Source organism: Solanum pennellii, chromosome 1, assembly GCF_001406875.1.
Source record: "Solanum pennellii chromosome 1, SPENNV200".
NCBI lineage: Eukaryota > Viridiplantae > Streptophyta > Magnoliopsida > Solanales > Solanaceae > Solanum > Solanum pennellii.
Window position 1 is genome coordinate 40,235,209 of NC_028637.1, and position 9,925 is coordinate 40,245,133.

The window sequence follows — 9,925 nt, forward strand, 5'->3', positions numbered from 1 at the left end:
TGCTATTGCAATTAATTTAACATTTATATCTGGAATTTCTTTTTAGAATATCTATAATAAAGATTATAAGGAAATAAGTGAAAAGAATAAATTTGACCATCAAAAAAAAATTTAAAATAGTTGTTGAAGTATACAAGTAAAATAACGTGTGAGAACAAAATGATATATGCAAGTCATTTGTCTAACAATATGAGTATATATGATTCATTATAGAAGGAGGTATATGAACTCTAAATAATAAAGTTGAGGGGTACATCAGACTCTTTTCCCTCTTAAGAATTTTATTTACAAGTATAATGATCATATCCCATACTAGTATATCTTTATCCTCAATTGAACAAAAACCAAACATATTTTTTCTCAAGACTCGTAATCTAACTAGTACATTCTTTTTCCATGATCCAAGAAAAAGTGTTACAAGAAGAAATTACCTTTCAAAAATAAAGGTTATATCGAAGAATAACTTGTGGTTTACTATACCAGAGATACTTGAAGGAAAAATACAATGTCTATGACGATGGAGAGACAAAATTAGGATATAAAAATGAAAAATATTCATGGTCGAAATGATTGGGAATGGATGCTTGATCCTATCAATCCCCAGTCACAAGCAGAGGCAATACATTATGGTGATATAACACAAGATTGTTACTATGCATTTGATAAGAAAATTATCATAACAATAAACGACATAGCTATTAGTGCTTTAGCTATTATAAGTTCTTATAACATTGCTCAATATACATAATCTCACATATATCCATAATTTGGAGGCTTACTTGCATTTACTTGATGTGTTAGTATAGATTTCTTCTTGTTTTTAAGTTTGTATAAGTTTGTCAATTAGTATTTTATATGTATTAACTACTTTTCATATCGTTATAAGTTTTTCAAATCTTTCTTTTCTTTATTTTTGCAACAAGAAAATCCTTGAGGGACAATTGCCACACAATTCAAAGCTCGATGGATGGTGGGATCGTCCCTCTCCCCCTTTTTGCTTATTATTGGATAGTGGGATCATCCCTATACCCCTTTTTTCTTAAAAAGTATCATGTTTTTTGTCTACAATAGTATCAAACATGTGACATACGTTTCATTCATACATCCCGCATGGTCTAACGCCTAGACCTCAACGTTGGGGCTCAATTGTAACGGCTCCGGTCCAGTTGTTAAGGTATTGTCCTTTTTAGTTATAGGACTGCATGGATTAGTCCCTCGGATTTTAACTCACTACGGTGTGTCAAAGGTTGTTTTGAACTTGTTCTTACAAGGTCCCTAACTTTTATTCTCCCATTTCTATGTGGATTCGTCTAATTAAAGAGTATTTTTCACTCCTTTTTCAAACGATTGATTTCTATCATGAGTATCTTTTGATCATTACATATTGTAGAATAATTCTCTTCGCCAAAAAAAAAAACCAAACAAAATTCCATTCCATATAGTACTAGCTTCTTTTTTTTGGACTAAGAAACAAAAAAAATACTGCTAAAACCTCTACAAAATTTGACGTTTTCTCCAAAAATTACTCCATATATAAAATGTAAAAGCTAGAGAGGAAGGGAAACTAATTACATGACAATGAAACAAAACAAGTATACAAATGGAAAGATATTCATGATGTAAATGATTGGGAAGGGATAATTGACCCCATTGGTTGAATACGTGTGTCGACTAACAGTCGACAGACTTGGTCCCTTGACTCAGTAATCATCGTAATAAGGAGTAAACAATGAACACAAGACAACACCAACAATTTAGGTGGAAACCTGCTTTCTCAAGAGAGTAAGACCACGACCTATCCCACAAGTTTTTCAACAGTTTTCACTAATCTCTTCAAGAAAAACTTAAACACAAATAAAACGCCAAATGAGATTAAGCTACTAATCTCGAGGCTAAGTAATAACCTGTTACTTGTTGATCTTAAGCAGATACCACATTGCCCACTAAGAATCAACCCTAGATAACTTAGACTTTAACAAATTAGATAAAACACCTCCAACTAAATCAACTAGCTCCTAGATGACTTAGAATTTTCACTAAGCAGATACAACACTGCCTACTAAATTAGTACCCCTAACAAATTTAACTTTTACAAACCGAACAAGAGATTTGAATCCAGTGAAGTATTGCTCCTAAGACACTATGACACTTGCAACTTGATCAGGTCCTTGTATGATTTTGGAGAAGCATTAACCGAGATGGTCTTTGTTTGTGTACTTGAGACTTTCAAGATGCAAAAACGCATAAAATGATAGACACAAAACTCAATCTCAACAAGATGATTTCAGAGAAAATAAAAAATTTTTTGTTGAATCTTGAGTTTGTGTTTTGTAGAAGAGACTATATCAAAATGGACAAAAACCCCTGGGAAAAGGCGATTTGTTGAATGCCCACTGTCTTGAAATGTTGTACACCAACAACATCAAAGTTGGAAGCGTTTTAACTACTGTCGTTTCGTCCTTTTATCATACGCACAATTTTTGCTGAGTTCTTTATTGCTTGACTTATTGAAAATAACTTGCTAGCTTTCTCTCTTCTTGAATATATAATGTTGTTCGTTTATTTTTGTATATATCAATTGCCAACATGGGTTTTGACCACTTAAATAATCTACTTTGTCCGCCCTTCCTTTTGATAAAGTACGTTGCATATCTCACCAACCATTGTAACAAGACAGTTGTAAAGATAGATTTACATATGTGCACCACTTTGGATCTAGATAGAGGTACTCCACCAAGAACTGGATCCCTGCATTAGTGAGGATCATTAAAAAAACCATTGAATGTAATTTTTTTCATTTTTGATGAAGACACAAATATTTATCATATTGAGTTTATTCACTCATTTCCTTTTTTTCATTACTCTCAATAGCAGAAGAACTTTTTCTCGAAATAGTCCCTTGATAGATCCCTAAGTTTGTTAAATCATAAAAACATAGCATTAGCTCCTAAGTAACATTACCCCTCTTTTGATGATAACAGATTTATTCACATTCTTCCCCCTTATGAGCATGCCTCTTAAGGTAACTATATTTGTCCCTTTTTGTATCATTCCAGACGTTTGTCAAATCATCAAAACATCACATCAACAAAAAACTAGTGATTCCTCCTTTTTCGATGATGACAAACGTTTTCAACTTCTCCCCCCTATCGGCACGATCATATCATCTTCAAGTATCACTTCTTCTCCCTATCGGCATGATCATGTCGTCTTCAAGTAGCACTTCTTCCCTATATTGTCATGTCCATGTCATCATTGATTGTCATAATTGATCTCATACCATAACAATCTGCCTACTTTTGACATCTTAAAAAGTGTTAAAGAGTAAACCAAATTGCCAGAAATGTAGTTCAAGCAAATTCATGGCCATTTGGAAAAAACTGAGCATGGGAAAACTTCATAAATTATTTAGAGAGGTCAATAAAAACAAGGTATTTTTCATTGATAAATAAAAGATCACCAATCAAAGTATTGCAAATATTACTATGAATGTGAACCAATACAACACCCGCTGGTTTGTATGAAAAACAAGAATGAGGAATTACATGACAATTTAAGGAGAGTGGGATTTCTTACGAGGGGGATTAAAATATTAAGATTACAAAAGAAGATCCCTTAGCATGATTTTTTTCAGAAGCATCTCCTAAAGTTCAGCATGCTTTGCTGCTGCAGCTTCATGTTAAATCATTATAGAATCAAATTCTTCTTAACCTGGTCCCTCTAATTTACTGTTTTAGAAGCTAAGCTTTTAGATGAACTATTTCAGCATCCCGGTTAGCAATAGAAATTGTCAGAGCTTCCAACACAAGCCTGAGTTTCTCGTGACAGAAAGATTGATAAAATCAAACTTACTCAAGGCCACCAAGATAAATAGGTCAATAACAAAGTAACCATTTCATTCCTATTTTTATAATTTCATTTTTTATGATTTTCCTAATAATTCAGACACCGTCCTATGTAGAATACTTTGAGTGCTAAGAATATCAACTCTTTTCCTTTTTGATCATCGTCTTTTCTACCTTCTTTTTTTGTTGGACCTGGTCCCTCTTCATACTAAAAACTTTTGTCGATTTGAGAATTCTACATTGGTAACACTATATTTAAACATTTGAAGTGTTTTTAGAGAGGAGAAAGCATGGTTTTGAAAAACTTTAAATTTTGAAAGGGGATTTTAATTTTTCTGGGGAGATGGATAGAAATATGACGTATAAAGAAAGTGTCATTTTGGTACTCAAATGATGGAAATTAGATCATATTCCTGAATAACAAACATGTGGAAATTTCAAAAGTTTTTCATGCATAATTCAAAATGCAATGTTCAGAGTGATAACCTTTGAGTAGGATCGAGTCCCTCTCCGTTGTTTGGATGTGATTTTCAAGATCTATGTTGATTTTCTTTTTCCTTCATCCTTTTTGCCATGTGTATATACCTACAACATGTGTGAGACTAAACTTCCTAAAACATACATAACTGGAAATCAAAGACACCTGCTCCCTTTGCTTAGTCATGAATGTTTTGATTGCTTGGAGCAGGATCCATTCAGTTTAGTTTTAGCATCCCCAACTTCAATTTTTGTATCTTTACCAGGTCACTCGTCAGATCTTTTGTAAAGAAATCATTGATCTGATCTTTGATCTTACATAATTAAAAGTTAATATTTCGTTTGTCAAATAAATATGCTTATTCCTTTTATGGTGGACTATGTTCTTAGCCATAGTTAGAGCACTCGTGACAGCACATACAAGAGGAATAATATTAATAACAACTGTAAGAAGTTCACTGGGTTGCTTGATACACATGTGTTGAGCATGCTAGCATGCATATGCTACATACCTTGCCTCAGTTGTTGAAAGAACAACAAAATTTTGTGTTTCTTCATGAATGAGATACAAGCCAATAAAATGAGGCATTTGTTCCCTTTCTATTACCCAACATAATAAACATTACCATATTTCTTCAATCACCACAAAATATCCTGATGGATAAAGTACAATCAGGTCTTACTCTTCACCAAAAGTCATAGGATTCTCTTAGCATCCTTCTAATGTAATTCAATTTGACAAGCTTAGAATCTTGCATAATAACTAAAACTTGTATCTTTTACATATGGAACAGATTTATTTGCATCCAACTTGGAGTTGGTCCCCAGGGGAGTGTCAATTGTCTTGTCATCCATTATAAGAAACTTCTTCAACATCTTGTTCTACATTTCAAGACAAACGAAGGTATTTTTAGAAGTTTTCTTGATCTGCATCTCCAAGAAAAAATTTTATTCTTGCATCATGCTTTTCTACTCATGATTTCAACCCAACCTATTTTGAAACCATTGTTGAAGGGGAACTTGGACAACCTGTCAGCTTGTCGGGGAGCCGAATGTCACCCTTTTCATCTTACAATCTAAGTTTGATCAACTTCTTTAGTCTAAGATTAACAATTCCCATAATCGGTTTGAGCAAAATCAACATTGTCTTCATTAGCTTCTTTGGGATAAATGATGATCTGGTCCTTGGACGTAATATTCGCACACGTTGTCATTACCGAAGTTTAGGTTAGATAGGCCACGAACCAGATCCATGTTCTTTCTCATTCTAGCCATCAAGATCACTTCATTTGTTGAAAAAATGGTAACAATATACTTTTCAGATAGAAAGCTGACTTCATTGCCTTTATCACAAATTTGTGACACATTTAGGAGACTATATTTTAGTCCACTTACTATACATTCTCGATTGAGTGTGAAACGGATTTTGCACTTCATCCAACACAAAGAATATACCCATTTTCCATTACCAAACGAGATACCTCCTCGTTTAAGAACCTTGAGAGAGAGGAAGTTTCCATTCATTCCAGTCATATTCTTCGACCATCCGCTGTCCATGAACCATCAGTGACTACTAACTCCTCCACTCCCCTACAACAAAGATTATTTTTTGAACTTAAGAACCCACTTAATCTGAGTTCCCAATAAGGATAGAGAATTAATGAGAGTGTTTGTTCTCCAATGAGGCCAAATAATCTTTTTCAGATTAGAGTAATTAGAACTAGGAGTGGGTCCATTGTTCTGGTTAAATTTCTGTCTAAAGTTGACTGACACCTTATCCAATATGCTTTCCTAGATGGGCAATCCCTTTTTAGGTGACCATTGCGACCACAGTGAAGACATATTATGTTATCTGACGCACAAAAATACCTATTGTCGGGATTGTAGGGAGGACTTATATTCACGCTACCTAATCTATTCTTAATGTAGTCACTTTTACTAGTGATGTTAGCAAGTAATTTGGTAGAGCTGGTCCATTTTAGAATTTTTCAGTTGTTCTCGAAGATGGACCAAATCCTTCTCCATCTTACTATAGTCTCCAGGGCTAGAGCATGTCTTGTTTCAACACTGTTCTGGATCGCTTCTAGCTCTATTTTGTAAACTACTAGCCTCTCCCTTTTTTTGCCGGACTTCTCATTCATTATGCTAAATTGTTCCTTGAGGTTTAGATTTTAAGTCTCTAGAACTGTCAGTTCTTCCTCGATGACAGACATTTGAAAAACCAATAGTATCTTTTCTTAACTACACTTGTGTAGACTTTTGTTCATTGTATCCCTTTCCAGTTGTTAACTCTATAACATAGTCTATTAGAATATTAGCTAGATTTCTCAACCTTCTAACAGAACCAAAATTCAAATTTTGTTTAATGTCAAGGATAATTACCTTTTCTTCACCTTCCTCGTTCTCATTTTTTTTCATAAATCTGAACATTCCATCAAACACATTCTCATCGTCTTTAACAGCTAGCATGGATGCATTTTCAGGACATTCTGATTCTTCTGACTTACTTGAGGAATTCCCTCAGACAACAAAATCTTACTTCACAATATAGTTAGATGAACTTTTCTTGATTTCTTCAAAGGTACCAGGTCCCTTCTTCTATACTTTTCACCTCCAGATCCTTGATACTCTTTGTTTTAGCCTTTAGAATTAGACAGTCTCTCATGAATAGTCCAGCCTTTCCACACTTGTGACATAGGTCACTTGTATTTGCATCCTGGAGAGGGTTTCCTCCCTTTCAAAATCTCCATGGTTTCTCACGATTATTTGGAATAAATTTTTTTAGAAAAGCCATATCCTCCTCTTCACTGGAGATTTCACTTGATGAGATCTTAAGAGCTATATTTCATTACCTAATTCACTGTGTGTCTTGGTTTCTAATCATTTCATGGGTTTTAAGGTTACCAATTAGAGCATCTATCATTAGTTTTAGTGATGTCAGGTTGCTTTATTGCCAATGACTTGGGATGGGTTCGACTGTTTAGAATGATAGATAGGATATCCCAAATATCATAGCCCATTTGTTATGAAGGATAATTACATGAAAAAAATGTGATTCTATTCTTCATCACCTATACCACACAATAACAACTTCTTAGCTTTATAACTTTTCTTGATCTTTTTTTGGTCTGCCTCGTTGTACTATTGATGACTCTTGGGAACAACTATGGTAATATCTCCATCATTCACTTTAGTAGTTGGGACAAAAGGTCCATAAAACTCGATACCCAAAACTCGCTGTCCTTAGAGATAAGGAATTGAAGTCGTGCATCCTAGTCTTCCACCAACTATAGATCTTCCATTGAAACATGGTGGTCTTGTTGACGTTTGTCCTTCTTCAAGATTTAATGGAGCATCCATATTTCTACATGAATCTATATTTTGGTGTTGATTAGCTAGAGATCACCTGTTCTAATACAAAATGATAGAGTATGTGCATCCACTATGAGTCAACAATCCAGGTGCCTTGACTAAGTAATAATAGTAATTAAAGCGTAAACAATAAATAAAAGAAAACACTAGACGTTTTAAAGAAAACCACCTTGCTAAAGGGAGTAAAACCACAACCTGTCTCACAGGATTTTCGATTAGTTGCACTAATCTCTTCAAAAAGAACGAAATGCAGATACAACATTAAATGAGATTAAGCTATTAATATCGAGGCTAAGTAAAAACCATATTACTTACAGAGCCTTAGCAAATACCACACTGCCTACTAAGCTATCATACCTAGATAACTTAAACTTTAACTAAGCAGATACAAGACTGTCCACTAACTGACTTCTAGATGACTTAGAATTTTCACTAAGCATATACAACACTACCCGCTAAATTAGTTACCCCTAGCAAATTTATACTTTTACAAGCTGAAAAAGAGATTGGAATCCTTTATAGATTATTAATAAATTTACAATGTACAAACTATAGTATAACTCCTAAGACACTATGACACATGCACTTTGATCAAATATGGTGTTATTATGAAGAATACTATACTAAGATGGTCTTTGCTTGTGTACTTGAGACTTTTCAAGATGCAAAAACTTATAAAATGATAGACAGAAAACTCAAAATCAACAAAGATGTTTCAACACTATATCATGTCCCTTTGTTGAGCATAAATATTGTTCTTCCTTTAAGATGACCTTCTTTTCAAGCGTATGAATTATCGCTGAAAATTCATGTTTTTGTTTGCTGAATCTTATGTTTGTGTTACGGAGAAGAGACTATATAAAATGGACACAAATCCTAGGGACAAGGCCATTGGGAAAAAAAAAACTGCTTTCCTGAAAGGCTGCACAACAACCACATCAGAGTTGGCAGCCTTTTGACAGCTATCTTTTCGTTTTTTCCTCGTACGTAGACTTTCTGGGACTAGGTACCTTGCTACATTCTCTTCTTTCTGAGTTCTTGAAAAATACTTTCTAACTTTCCCTATTTTTGAATGAATTATGTTGTTTATTTATTGTTGTATATATCAACCACCAACATGGGTTTTGACCACTTCAATACAAAAAAAAAGCCATTTACTAACAACTTTTTTTGTTGCCATGTATTTGTTATTGTTGCTAAAAGTACTTTTGGCAACAACAAAAATGTTGTTCCATGTAGTTCAATAAACGCTGATGCGAAAAGAGTTTGCAACAACAGAGTATATTGTTGCCAAAAACTCCCTTAACACAACAAAAAATATTGTTGCCTAGTTGTGGCGTATAAGAACTCATAACAAAATTGCCATAAATTAATAACAAAATTAGTATTTACAAAAACATGGCTAAAATTTATTAGTAATCGGTTAGAAAAACTTTTGGAAACAGGAATTTTTATTGCAATAAATCAAATATTTTTCCATACACCTTTAGCAACAATTTATGGTAGTTGCTACATATGTAATACAATTTCTTCTTAAAAAATGCATAAATATTTCAATAAAAACTACATAAATTTGCAAAGGTCAATACATAAGATTGATGCACTAGACTTACTGCATAGGTCTTTACTTGCAATATATATATATATATATATATAAATATATATAAATATATATATAAAGGATTCTCCCCAGCGTGTGTATGTTGGTAACTTTTGTGTAGTTGAGGAGAAAGTGGGTAAGTGGGATCATTGGAGAGAAAAGTGGGATAGTAGGAGAAGGAAGTGAGATTATTTGAAAGCAAAGTGGGATCCGGTGTTTGCAAATAAAGTGGGTACGGGAGGTTGGTAGTTTAGGTTTTTCTTTATTTAGGTTATTTTTTTTTTGCTTTAAAAGAATAATAATTAAACATATAAATAATGAATAATATAAAAAAATCCCAACAAATTAAAGGAATATTAAGAATTATATTTTATTATTTGTACAAAAATAATAATAAAACTATCAGCGAAAATAGCCCGCAAAAGCAAGTAACTTAAAATTTAAAACTCTATCCCTTCATATAATCCTTAAGCATAAACATAGAAACTGATTTTTATATTTAAACTTATTATTTATTTAGTTTCTAACAATCTTTGACTCATTCTTGCATGTTTTATGATATTAAAGTAAAACAAAATCACATGATATATATATATATATACCTATACATATATATATATATATATATATA